The sequence below is a fragment of the Equus quagga genome, chromosome 9, assembly GCF_021613505.1.
Source record: "Equus quagga isolate Etosha38 chromosome 9, UCLA_HA_Equagga_1.0, whole genome shotgun sequence".
NCBI lineage: Eukaryota > Metazoa > Chordata > Mammalia > Perissodactyla > Equidae > Equus > Equus quagga.
In genome coordinates this window covers 607463-612424 of record NC_060275.1, presented here as the reverse complement: position 1 = coordinate 612424, position 4962 = coordinate 607463, and the positions used below count along the sequence as shown (strand labels likewise).

Genomic DNA, 4962 nt, shown 5'->3' with positions numbered 1-4962 from the left:
GGTCCTGGCCCAGGAGAAGGTTGGGTGCCGAGGTGGGGAGGGGTCTTGGGCCTGGCTCTGGGCAGGAAGGTGTCCCCAGGACTGCAGCGGAAGGGGCTGCACTCGGTGTGCATCTGTGTGTCTTTCTAAGGCCGGATGACAGTCACTATTTGTTGTTTTACCGGTCGGAGGCTCTGCCTTTGCAAAGGTGGTGAGCCACGAAGTTGCACTCTAGGAAACAGTGCAGTGCTGTCGTCCTTCTGTAGCAGGCGTCTTCCCCACCCTCAGACTCCGCGTTTGTAAGTTAAGAAAACTCAGCCAGCTCCGTGCTGTCGTCTTGGCATAAACCGGGAGGGAGCACGCCTCTAGGTTCGAGGAAGCTGTGAAGCGTGGCTGTGATCCTGGCGCAGTTCTGCATCAGCTCGGGAAGGGGTGCAGCCTTGCACAGGGAGTTCAGGGGACGCAGAAGTACCCCTTCCCGCGGTGGGCTGCAGCTCTCCCTACGTTGCTTTTAACCTCATAAAGGGACTTTGTTGTTTTTTTTGAAGTGTGTGAACCTGACAGCCTATCCGTGTGAGTTTCCCAGTGTTGTGCTCTGAGGTTAGGTTGGTGTGTTGACAGGTGTGTGCACGTGACTGTGGTTGTCATTGTCAGGAGTGGAAAGCCAGGGTAGTCAGCGTTCCCGTCTGTAGAGGTTGGTGCGCAGCTTTTCTCTGCTGGGCCCCAGTGCAGCCTGGGTGCTCAGTCCCCTTTCTGCCCTCGCTGGCCCTCCTCTCGTGGTGCCACTTGCTCTGGCCTCTGCTTCTCTCCCTGTGGCCTGCACTGACCCTCTGGCTGTTGAGCATTTGCTCCCCACCCTTCACATGGCAGCTGATGACCAGGATAGGATGGGGTAGGACAGGCCTCCACCCCAGCCCTAGGAGCCCAGTCCTTCATTCAGTTTTCCTGGCTCATCGTTTGGACAGAGCCTGGGTCCTCAGCCTTTCGCTCAGGCGCCTACGCTTGCCCAGTGAATGCAGGTGGAGTGGAATGGGGGCTGCCTTGAGCGGCACTCTCCACCGGAGCTGTCTGCCTGACCTCTTGGGAGAGAGGGGCTCACTGTGCCATCCGTGTGACACTGTGGCGTCCTGTCGTCATTACTTTGAAGTCAGATGTTACCTGACCATCGCTCGGGACCTAATGAGCTTATAAACCCATCAACTCATAAATTATGGAGGTGAAGCTCAGTGCTGGTGTGTCACTGTGTAGAAAACCCCTGAAGTGGAGAGCTTTTCTCCCCGTCATTCTCTTCCTCTAATTGTATGGAGAAGGCTGCTGAGGCCCAGACAGGGCAGCGACAGGTGACAGCTGGTTAGTGAGAAACTCCGCGTGCAGTGCTTTGGTCCCATCAGCTGATTGCAAGAACCTGATGCATTAATCTCACCGTCAGCCAGGTCCTAGTGTGAGCAGTTTTCTTTGCGTGTGTTTGTGTTGAGGTCCTAGGTGTCTCACTGTGGTGGTTCATCACTGGCCTCCAAGAGTCTGCCGAGTGGTCACATTTCTCCTGGGATGCAGGTGCGAGTGGGAATGAGGAAGGCACCAGCACAGAGCCAAGCTCCCCTGGCTGGAACTGTCTTTGCCATCATCATTCTGTCGCCAGCAGGATGCATCCTCACCGCATCCAGTTATTCTCCAGCAATGAGCAGTCCTGGGAACTTAGAAACCCTGTGTCTGGGCGTAGTTGAAATGATTGCCCTGTTATCCCTGTGACCCGTGATAGGATTGTACGTGTTTGTAGTGTTTCATGCTGTCAGGTAGAGGTGGGCCTCCTCTTATTCCACATACAGGAGGGAACTGAGGTCCCGTGAGGTTTTGACATGTGCAGCACCTCACCTTGCTGAGTGCTCTCTTGTTCCTCCTCCGTGCTGTCTCTTCCTTAGGCTGCACTTCATCCAGAGGGTCTCCGTGGGGGCAAGTAGATAGAATGAAGGTATGTGTCTGTTTTCATAACATCTATGTGGGTTAAAATTATTTTGATTTGAAAATATTGTGACAGGGCACCGTTTGTCAGAAACTAAATCTGTTAGTTATTAGTTTACCTGATGATGTCCTTCCTCCCCACCTGTCTGCTTTTTTGTCTGTCGTCATTCACTGGGAGACACTGAAGTCCCCAAAGGAAAGGAAGCTACATAAAATAATCAAGGGGGCCAGCCCTGTGGCGTAGTGGTTAAGTCTGGCATGCTCTGCTTTGGCAGCCTGGGTTTGCAGCTTAAGATCCCGGGCGCAGACCTACACCACTTGTCAAGCCATGCTGTGGCAGCATCCCACATAGAAAATAGAGGAAGATTGGCACAGAGGTTAGATCAGAGCTAATCTTTCTCAAGCAAAAAAAGAGGAAGACTGGCAGCAGATGTTACTCAGAGCGAATCTTCCTCACCAAGAAAAAAATCAGGGAACGAGTCTGGTGATGAGTAAGGACCGACACAGGAGAAGACTGGGAGTGTCTGCATCCTTAGTGGACATCTGACCAGCTTTAGTTATGCTGTGTACCCTGTCTGTCTGCAGGAGGAGTGTCTGCATCGGCCGGAGTTTACGGTGAGCGCTGCTGGAAAGCAGGGGAGGATAACTGAACAAAATGAAAGTTGCAGCCTGGCCGTCTCCATTGCTCTCTGGGCTCCAGAATAAAGGAGCTGGATGAACACGTGCAGAAGACAGCCTTAGATTAGTGCCCATTTTAGGGTTCCAGACTTGGGTAGTGAGGGGTTTTTAAATTCTAAACACGGTTCGGTCAGTGCAGTAAGGTGATTGTCCAAATAGGTCTTGCCTTGGAGCAAGGACATTACTTTCTCGTCCTGATATCAAGAATCCTGACAAATCAGTAGACTCTTTTAGTTAAATCACCTTACCCCTCCCTGTTGACATGTGCGCTATTTAAAAGATTAGTTGGTTTAAAAGACATTTATGTCTAAAACTGAGGAAATTGTCACTTTGTTTACTTGAACCCATTAAACTTAATCTTTACTTCAGAGGGATTTCTGTTTTGTCTTTCTCCAGTTTTCCCTTAGAAAACCATTGGCCTTGTCACCCTTAGCTCTGTGTGTGTATACAATTTATCTTTGCTGCAGTTGTTTTGGTTTTTAGGTGTCTTGTGTAATCTTTTAAATAAAAAGTCCTTTGAACCAAATGGCCTTTGAAGTGTGTCTGCCTAAAAAAGGACTTGTGGGTTTTAGGAAATTGTAGTTTGCATTATCAGATTTGTCTCCATGTTCGTGTTTTCTTTAAAGTTAATTTTAAAGTGTGTCCATGAAATTAAATATCTAGTTAGTAGAGTGGGCGAATCTTCAACTTCGTATGTATTTTAAAAGACAATGCACAAGTACTGATATTAAAGCTAAAAATAACAACAGCAAATGTAATGTGTCGCTTGTCTCAGAAAAAGTGCTTTTTATATTTAGGGGAGTGAGAGTCTAGAAAAAGAATAAGTCAATTTCAGAGTGTTTGTGTAACGTCTTAGAAGGTACATCTATTTCCTAAAGGTTGTAAGTAGGTTTTAAATATAACTTGTTTAGCGTTTTATGTTCACAGAATTCCTCATAACTTCCAGAAGAACTTGAGCTAAATTTTAACCTATTTAATCTCTGTATTGTTTTTTTCTTCTTCTCCCCAAAGCCCCCTAGTGCATAGCTGTACATTCCAGTTGTGAGTGCCCCTGGTTGTGCTATGTGAACACCACCTCAGCGTGGCCTGATGAGCCATGCCGTGTCCACACCCAGGATCTGAACCCACAAAACCTTGGGCCACTGAAGCGGAGCCTGCAAACTTAACCCCTCGACCACTGGGCCGGCCCCCAAACTTTGAATTTTAAAAGAGGCTCCTGGTTTTCTTGTGGTGCTTTTGGTTGTGTGCTTTGGTTTGGAGCTGCTGGCTCCATGCTGTCGTGATGTGTTTCGTGTGCTGGTTCTAAGTCTGTGGGAATGATGGAGTTCGGTCCATTGTGTATGTTAACTGATAGGTGTGTGCATACTCCACACTGCTTTTCATATGAGCACGGCGTGGGGATGGTGCTGCTTTTTAAGGCTGGAAGCGTTTAAATTTGCTGGCATGTTATTTTGAAGAATTTCACAGCCTTCCAGGTTGCGGGCTGGAGACACTGCAGCACTGAGGCCCTCTGAGCTGTTGACCCAGCAGTGCAGGGGAGTCTGGGTGCATGTGGTTCCACCTGCTTTAGAAACGTGTTAGGAAGGTAGAGTTTGTCAAGTAAGTCACCCTGGAGCACCCTGGAAGGGTGCACAGTTCTGAGAGCGCTCTGTAGGCTTCCTCTGCAGCGTCTGTCCTTGGTTCCGTCACGCTGGGAATGGCCCTCCTAGTCCTGCCCTCCCTCGCTTCTCCTTCAAACGCTGGGGCCTTTTCTCTTAGAACCGCAGCTTCAGAGCCCAGACCGGAGCAGGCCAGGGTTCTCTGCAGTGGCTTTGTCCTGGCTCGGGGTGTGTCCAGCCCCTTGCCCAGCTTGACTGATGGGGGTGTGTTGATGACCGTCTCCCCACCTCCCGCAGTACTTGCAGACAGAACACCTACACATTTAGCTCCTTTTTGGACACATTTTCAGACTTAGCGGAACCCTGCAGGAATAGTACCAAGAGTTCTCAAGAGCTGCACACAGATTTCCCAGATGCTGACATTTCACCGTGTTTACTTTATCCTTCTCCACCGTTGCACACGTTATTTTTTTTCTGAAGGTGAGGCGTTAGTTGCAGGCAAGGTGTCACTTTACCCCTGAAGACTTTGATTTCCTAAAAACCAAGACATTCTCCTACCTAGCCGTGCTGCAGTAATCAGAAGCACAGCAGCTCTGGCGCAGGGCTCTCTTAAGCTCTGTGGTTTCCGTGGGGGGCTGTGACGTCCTTTGTAGCAGCAGAGTCTGGGTCACGAGTGGGATCAGGGCCGGCTCCGTGGTCTCCTGACCTGGGGCAGCTGCTGAGTCTTCCCTCCTCTTCCTGTCCTTGT

General features: G+C 49.7%; 1 protein-coding gene across 3 annotated transcripts in view; it reads left to right on the top strand.

Annotated features, from left to right (window-relative positions):
• CTDP1 (CTD phosphatase subunit 1) overlaps positions 1-4962 on the top strand; it is a 77621-nt gene that overhangs the window by 1286 nt on the left and 71373 nt on the right. The window lies entirely within an intron of this gene.